This window comes from Leptonotus elevatus, chromosome 11 (assembly GCF_054856555.1).
Source record: "Leptonotus elevatus isolate MCC_2025b chromosome 11, RoL_Lele_1.0, whole genome shotgun sequence".
Classification (NCBI taxonomy): Eukaryota; Metazoa; Chordata; class Actinopteri; order Syngnathiformes; family Syngnathidae; genus Leptonotus; species Leptonotus elevatus.
Genome location: NC_141249.1, coordinates 11,189,689 through 11,198,915, shown reverse-complemented (window position 1 = coordinate 11,198,915; position 9,227 = coordinate 11,189,689). Strand labels below are relative to the sequence as shown.

At 37.2% G+C, this 9,227-nt stretch overlaps 1 pseudogene; it reads left to right on the top strand.

Moving 5' to 3' along the window:
• The first annotated feature begins 762 nt into the window (after window positions 1–762).
• LOC147165785 (uncharacterized) lies at window positions 763–7,787 on the top strand (annotated as a pseudogene).
• The last annotated feature ends 1,440 nt before the right edge of the window (window positions 7,788–9,227 follow it).

Sequence of the window (9,227 nt, the reverse complement as noted above, 5' to 3'; positions counted from 1 at the left end):
CAGTTTGCCACCAACACCGTCACTGGAGGAGTTTGAGGAGATAAAGAACTCCCTCGACTCACTTGCGGGGAATGTTACTGATGTCAGAGTGCAGCAGGAATTCACTACTGGACTTACTGGAGGAAGTAAAAAAAAAAACGGCGCAAGGTGATTTAAATTAGTGATGGAAAAATGAAGCTTCATGAAGCATTTGCGATAATTTTTGACTCCTCTAGATGGTGCTCTTGGTTTAAAGATAAAGGCAAGTGCAATGAAAATGGATTACATTTGTATTGCGTCTTTGAATCATGAGTGCCATTTTGAGGAGTCAAAAAGTATCGCAAGTGCTTCATAAAGCTTAATTTTCCCATCACTAATTTAAATTGACTTGGCTCACACCGAGGCGTGCCACCCATTGCCAGACCACCAGCACTCATCATGACGTTCATTAACCGGAAGAACAAAGTGGCACTCTTGAGACAAGGACACAAGCTAAAAGGTACAGACATCTTCATCAACGAACACTTAACGCGGATATTGCAAGGAGAGCAAGACAACTCAAAAAGCTAGGCAAGATCCAGCAAACATGGGTAACTAACTGTAAGATTTGGATTAAGCTAAGCGTTCCGCCTGAAGAATCAATAATTCTGGTGGTGAAAAAAATTGAAGATCTGGACAAGTACAACTGACACGTATGGTACAAGTTACTTTGGAATTCTCTTGACCACCACTATGCAAAACACAACGATATCTAATATATCTAATGCTAAATCAAGAATCGATATGGACATGTTAAAATCAATTATCCAACATATGGAATTTGAGCTGGAAACATGTCAATATCATGAGCATAGTACAATGGATCTAGATACAGAAATTGAGCCTGAAAATAACGTACTCACTTCTATTGTTAGTAGCTGCAATTACTTTACCGATGAACAGTTTAAAACTAATGCGAATTTATATAGGAAATTGTCAATAATACACTTCAATAGCAGAAGCATGTATGCACATTTTGAATCTATTAAGGAGTTCATCCATGGATTTTCCTGCCCTTTTAGTGTCATTGCCATCACAGAAACTTGGTTCAACCTTGATAAAGGTATACATTTTTGTCTTAATTGGTATGAACTAAAATATATGAACCGACAAAATAAAGCAGGAGGAGGGGTCGCCATATATGTTCATAAATCCATTAAATGTAATATTGTAACACACATGACCCTTGCAATAGATGGAGTTATGGAATGTATAACAGTTGAGATCACAAAGGAAAAAATGAAAAATGTTATAAGTTGTGTGTATGGACTGACAAATTGTTTTCTTCTGTCAATCATAAAACACTATTCATCTGTGGGGACTTTAACATCGATTTGTTAAATCCAACCAAACTCAAATATATTGATGATTTCACTAACACAATGTACAGTTGAGCTCTTTATCCAACAATAACAAAACCAGGCAGAATAACGTCATTAACGTTATTACCAATATTATGGAGACGTGTGTCACCAGTGGCCTGTTCATTTGTGACATTACTGATCACTTACCTGTTTTTGCCTTGTATGACTGTAAATTCAAAAAAGTCCATGGAATTTATAGTAAAGCGATCAATAAGCGAGGAAACAATCTGTGCATTGAATAATAGTTTAGTGCATCAAAATTGGGATCTCGCTTATAAAAAATTACAATCTTCTTCCCACTCCCTTTCAGGCAGAATTGGATTTTATCTTTTTGTTGTTGTTGCTTTTTTTTTTTTAATCTCTCATCATGTTGTTTTTTTTTCTCCTTGTGGGATCTGCAACTGACCGTGTGCTTGTTATTGCCTGAAACAAAAATACAAATGAATGAATGAAATGAAACCCTCACAGAAACCCTCTCAGAAACAGTTGTTGCTATTGACAGTAAGTGGACATCTATGGCTTTATGTTCTGTAAGTATAATTAGGTACGTATTTTATGTATAAATGTAAAATACATACCTAATTATACGTATAGTTACGGACGTATTTATTACGTATAAACATAAAATAAGTACCTACTTATATGTATACTTATGTACGTATTTTATGTATAAATGTAAAACACATACCTAATTATATGTATAGTTGAGGACGTATTTATGTAAAATACATAATTATATGTATACGTATGCATTTTACATATAAATGTAAAATATGTACCACTCAAATGGATGGTTCCAGCTATGGCTTTATGATTTGTAAATATAATTAGGTACGCATTTTACATATAAACCTAAAATACGTACATAATTATACGTTCGAATCGACTTGCTATCTTAACTACAATATTTTCACAGTGGTACAAACTCTGACTTAATTCTCATGGGACCGCCCCTCCACCATTAAACCCTTATATTTTATGTGCACATACATACGCACAGAAACATGCAGGCAGTAGAAGAAGCAAAGACTACCTTTAGGGTATCAAGGTCATCTTGGGAAAAATAACATGATCTCCCTGGAATGTTCTCCCCCTTTGCGCATCTCATAGTCTTTTTGATCCCGTTCTTTCTGCTGGCTTTGATCAGCTACTTTTTATTCGTCATTGGCCATGATACGCGCTTGACAGGCGGCCGCGTGATTAGACAAGGATGGAGCAGCATAGCTGAACACGGAGCTGGAGGGCTGCAGGGCACCCTTCCCCATCATGACGGGCTTGGGTGTAATTAGACATTAGCACCCAGCAGGAAGCCGCTAACATGGACCCAACCTCCATTAGAATGATTATCACAGATAATTCACTTTAATAAATACATAACAGACCACTGGACTCGCGCAAGTGCATATAACAGCGGATGCTTTTGTAATTGTCGCTTAATTGGTGCATGCAGGGCAGCTGATTTTCAGACCAGCATTAGCAACAATGGAAAATTTGATCAAAATAATGATTTTAAAAAAGCACAATTATTTTGGATATATATATATATATAATTAAATGCAGTGCTGGGAGGAAGGTGTTTAAAAAGTAATGCAATTAAAGCAATTATTTTTGCTCCAACATTAATGTAAGAAATTACTAATACATGGGAATAATTTCACAACGTCAGAAAACATTAGAATGCATTTTAACCTTGTGGCGGTCAGATATTTTCTCCCAATACAGCCACTTTTTAGAATGCTTCCTGCTGGGATTGCAAAATAATCCAGATGAATTCATTCGGCACACAAACTTGGGTTTCTAATTAAGTAGCATCTTCAGAATAGGCTATTAGGCAGAACCAGTGATTGGTTAACATAGGTGCATGTTAAGCATGTTATTTTGTTATTTTCTAGTTTAAGTCTAGATGTTGAATGGGTAGAATCAAGATTTGGCGACAGCAAATCATATCATTTTTTTTAGCAACTGACTTTGTACTTTAATTTATAAACATTATAGTAGTAGTAGTTATTGTTTCATTACTACATCATTCTCAAATAACATTAATATGATGATGAAACGGTACAAAATTAAGTGAAGAAGGTCTTTACATCATTGCTAATAGTGTCATTACAGCGTTATACATTTTTAGTTTTGCATTTCTCTTGATGAAAGAAACTCAAAAGTAGAATATTACAATTTAAAAGCAGTATTTTTATATTCCAAATGTCTTTCCAAAAATAAATACAAATGTTATATTTGCATTTAAAAAAAAATGCTATATACAGTTTATTGATGAAAAGATTTCACATTTTCTAAAACATGTACTGGGGTGAATAGTGACCTGTCTGTCCAAAAGAAGATCTCCCAGAATGTGTTATTTAATACGAGAGACAGCCAAAGCGCATCTTGAAGCTACACACATTGACGAGGCAGGCCTGTAGGGAGCAATGGAGATAAGCGCAGCATGCCACACTTGACTCCGGCTGCTCTACTGCTACTATTGCACAGGGACTACAAAGTCAACTCTTGCTCATCTATTTGAATGCAATATTTATTTAGAAGTTAGACGAGTAGGGGGGGAAAAAAAACACATCTGTGCATTCCCTCTAGAGCGAGATCAATCATCAACTAATTTTACCGGACTGCTCATGTAAGACGCAGCCGGGAGTCCAAGTTCCCCAGACAGGCTTTTGTACGGCGGGTTGCTGCTTGGTTACGCTGCATTAGGGTTTGCAGCCATGATTAAACTGTTTGTCTTTCAGTACACACACACACACACACACACACACACCCACACACACACACACACACACACACACACACACACACACACACACACACACTCATACAGTACATACAAAGACATGCATACAGAGTCGTATCTGCAGGACATTTAATGGTGCACAAGTACACAGAAACAAGTAAATATTCTCACCCCCCCAAAAAAAATTCCAACAGAGACCCGGTTCAGAACAATGTATTAAAAAACAAAACTTGTTTTTCTAATTTGGTTTTCATGTAGTAACATCATATAATGCCTTGAATTACAATACTGTAAATTATTGTAAGAGCATTTAGGATGCTAGAAGTCTTTAAACACACTTTTAAAATGATTCAAACTTATCTAAACATTTATAATATATTAAGATAGAGCAAGATCAGTAAATAACACCAAAATATTGTACAAACCAGCAGAGACGATGACACCAATGATAATCATATTACGGTAACTTCCCGTTTCATGTGTTGAAATTAAACATTGGAAATATTCCACCTACATGAGCATTGCAGTCCAACTGCTTGGGTATGGTCACAGCCACAGGGGTGTCCAGCCCATTTTTAGAAGGTGCTGAAGACCCCCTTAAGAGAATCCGAGCACCCCCAAAATTGTAAAGATCTTTACATTATTTTTTAAATTATATTTGTATTTTCTATTTCTATTTTGTTTTCTAATTATTTATTTTATTTTCTATTTTATGTACTTTATATTTAACATATTAGGAAAATGTAAAAAAAACAACAACAAAAAAAACAATACCAACACGCCACCTAATCACAGACTTACCCGCAGACTTCCTGCGCACATTTTTTTTGCTGTGGTAAATGTCACCCCAAAATTTCCAGCACTCCTAAACAGCAAACACCCCTCAACAGCAGTGTTAGCATGGGTGCTAATTCTAACATTTTGCATCGGTACAGGTGCCCTGAGGTTATGTTTGTGTTTGAATGGTGATGCCGTAAAATAGGAAGACAGTTGTCTATGTAACGTGTGACTTCACGGGGCATTTGAGTTACTTGTTTTGTTTCATGCTGTAGTGGAAATGAAATCTTTCCAGTCAATTACGCCATCTGCCGCAGTGAGCGCTTGACATGTTAGGGGACCGACAGAGTCTCTGACACACATTCCTAACTCATACATAGCTAATAAACACAGAGACACATGAAAATGAGTAGCACAATAATGTTTAGAAATATACAGAGAGTCTGTTTTTCTGTTGACTGAAGCATGATAATAATATAATTCATTTTAATTGTTTTGAGAATGTATTTTAATTGTGGGGGGGGGGAACTACACACAATAATATATTTATAATAATTGTATAAATGAATCAGAATCAGATTTATCGGCCATGTGTGAGGGAGACAGAACAGGAAGCCTGACGGTTTGCTAATTAGCGCCCGAGTTTCTTAGATGGGAGGGAAGGAGACATGATGAAAAAACATGAAACATGAAAAAAACATCTGATAATGATAACATGCCACAACTTATAACAGTATTGTCCTTTTGAAATGTTGGTTGTGGCGAGACCTGCTATTATTTTGGTGGACATTGATTATCCTGAAATATTCAACTGCACATTTGGCATCCGCATCAAATATCAAGTGTTTAATTATTCTACTGTACATTGTCTATCATGTGGTTATTAATTCAATACCTTTACGTCTCCTTATAATGAATTTTACTCCGTTTGCATCAACTTGTATTATGTGCCGCATCCAAGATTCTACAGTTGATGTTTACATTTGAGTTTAACAATGAACAGACCGCTTAGAAACCATGAGCAAGAAAACTTGAACTCTCCTTTCTGACAGCTTGTGATGACCGACCTCGACTCGGAGACACGCTCATGAGCCGACTCGAAACATGTGCAGTCTCCCAGTCGAAGAAGATCAACTCCGTGTGTCAACCTGCGGTAAAAATCAATAGACGTACAGGAAATCCTGTCAAGTCGGAAAGAAAAGAAGTGATGAAGACGACGCACACAGTCTGTCAGTTGTTGTATAATAAGCTTGTCGTATTATTGTTGGGACATGTCTGCTTTATAATCTCGACATTACCGCTTATCTTCATGTATTAAAATTAACATCAAGCAGTGTCAAGACGAAGGCGATGCATCCACTTATCATTATCTTTACAATGTATTTAATGGCGGATCATTGCAAGAGAACATTATGTCCATCCGCTTTATATGTCCATTAAATTATAAATTAAATGTTTAAATGATTTAGATACTGTGGAGGCCTAAAACAAAATTGAGCAGTAAACACTTTTGTATTATTGCTTTGGTGCACTAGCCATAATGCAATGATCGTGTAAACAGAATTGTTTTCAATCATCGTGATGATGATTTTTTTTTTTTATCAAAAAATTTCTAGGAAATTTCCCTTCTTCGAATGCAAGCTATCAGTCAAGAAGAAAGATGAGGCAAGTCCCATATGAGTTATTTCTTGTGTGAAAATGCCTCATAGAAGGAGAAAAGTGAAAAGAACACAGTCCAATGAGCTCTTAAAAAGGAGTTTTTGAGTGGATGCTGCATCCACTGACAGCAGGATAGAGTGCTTGAAGGTGACAGATAAATTGGCTACTCATACTCTCAAACACAAGATGAATGGGCACAAAATCAAGTCTAATGCAAAAAAACAAAAAACAGACGGGCAATAATATGAAAACAGATGGTAATTTGACAATTCAAATCCTTTGTCAGTTGTCACGAAACCGACGTACATCAATTCTTCTTTTGCACAAAGAAACAAAATAAAATTGTATTGCGTCTCTCACATAATGACTTTTTTGAATTTGATCTTGAAGTTTTCTGTTAATGCTGCTTGGAGACACACAAACCGAATAATACAGATGAAGTCAAGGTGGGGGTAACTTTGACATCAAATAAAATGAGCATGTATCACATTACATGTTGGCCCACATCCTTAAGCTCTGCGTTGTTTTCTAACTCTCTCTTTCTCTTTCACTCTCCATCTCCCTCTCTTATTTGAGCATGTGTGCATGGCAGTGTGACAAGACAAGAGGTCGGCACTGGAGAGGGGCGAGTGACAGCACTTTAATGAAAATATCAGGGCCTCTTTCTTCCTTGTAGCTCTCCATATAAACCTGTCACTCAGAGAGTTAGCTCCTCTCTTCGATGCTTTCCTTATGGCTGCCGCTGTCCCTCTTTTAGCCTTCATTTGGTGCACTTCTTAATCATGAGAAGTGGGTTTGTACGTTATTACAAAGGACTCATCCAACGCTGTTCCACATGCATCTTTAAGTTGTTAGTATGGTTTGAATTAGCATACTGATAACTGACTGTATGTCAAGTAATGTGGATGAATTCCCCTACCTCATCTGCACTCGATCCGTCGTCACTCAACCCCCAAATTCAGCCTCCTGAAATGGCAAGGGAACATATTTGGAAATTAAGGTGTAAGGGAGTATAACCATGCAAAAGAAAATGAAATCATTCAAATTCCATCCATCCCCGTTTATTGTGGTGGTCCCCTGGGCTTTGTCTTGAGCACCCTCTTCTTTATCAGCTACATCCTCCCGCTTTGCAACATTTCGCAAATTCGGCTTACACTTTCACTGTTATACAGATGACACCCATCTCTACTCCACCAAACAAACTGCCACTCTTCCTCGCCGACTGACTGCTTCTCTAAACTTAAATATTTGGTTCTCATCCAACTTTCTCTGACTCAACTGTGATAAAACGTAAATCCGATTGACTAGTATCAAGTCCACTAGACGGGCCAGCAGAGAAGGCCTTGAAGGTAGTGATGGCAAAATGAAGCTTCATGAAGCATTTGCGATATTTTTTGACTCCTCTAGATGGCACTCATGATTCAAAGATGCAATGCAAATGTAATCCATTTTCATTGCACTTGCCTTTATCTTTAAACCAAGAGCACCATCTAGAGGAGTCAAAAACTATCGCAAATGCTTCATGAAGCTTCATTTTGCCATCACTACTTGAAGGCCCTGACAGAACACAGCTGAAGTAAGCATAATTTAATTAACTATATAGAAGGTTTCTAAATAAATTGTGGAGCAAAATATGTAAGTATGGTAAAAATATATAAATAAATACACTTGAGTTTGAGTTACTCAAAAAATGATCTGGAACCCTTTTGGGTTTCAATTCTTTTAGCATACCAAGAAAAACACAAAATGTTGGATGTCCTCCAACTGCACTAAGGAACAGAATTGAAGGGAACTGCAAACAATCATGTTTTGAGCGAATATGAGCAGTGTGATGCATCCTCCTCTCATTTCCATTTACTATTGTTAGAGAGCGTAAACAAAGCGAACATACAACCCAAATTCATCTTATTGATATGCATTGAATGTTTTGCTGGAGATGCTTCTCCAAATAGTGGTTAGACGATATAGAAGGGATGGAGGGTCATTGTGTTGATATGAAACTTGACTTGAAGTCATTTTTTTCTCGAGACAGTGAAAGACTGATGGATGTCGAGGGAGTGAGTGGGGAAAGCAGAAGGAGGGAGGAACTGGATGTTGGCTCGTGTATTTGTTGCTAATGGACCACTAGAAGTGTGTATATGTGTGCGCACATGTCCTTCTCAAAGCGACAGGGACTTGGTCCAGGACTGATGAGATGCTTCAGGGATAATGCCAGCCACAGAGTTGATATGTGATTTGGGAGAAGACTTTATGCAATTTTTTACTCATTATTCTTAATCACATACTTCAGCGTTTTCTTCTCTCTCCCCTCCCTCTCACTGTAGCTCCTGTTCTCTCATTTCCTCAGTCTGCAGGGCTGACAGTGACAAATACGTGAACCAAACCGTATATATCAAGACCGGAGCGACAAATTATTGCTGATTATTTTTCCCCTCTTTGTTTTAAAACGCCATTGTGATTCATCCGAGGGAGTAAACGGAGGGTATTCATACTAAAAAAGTCTCATTTCACTTTATGGCTAAGACATTGTTAGCTCATATTCATTGCTTGTTATCTCTCCATGCCCATTTTAAGTTCTTTGAAAAAGATAAAAAATAATAGAAAGGAAACAAAGTCTCAAAAAACTCTTAGCTTTCACAATGAACTACTGTTCAGAAAATGGCTGC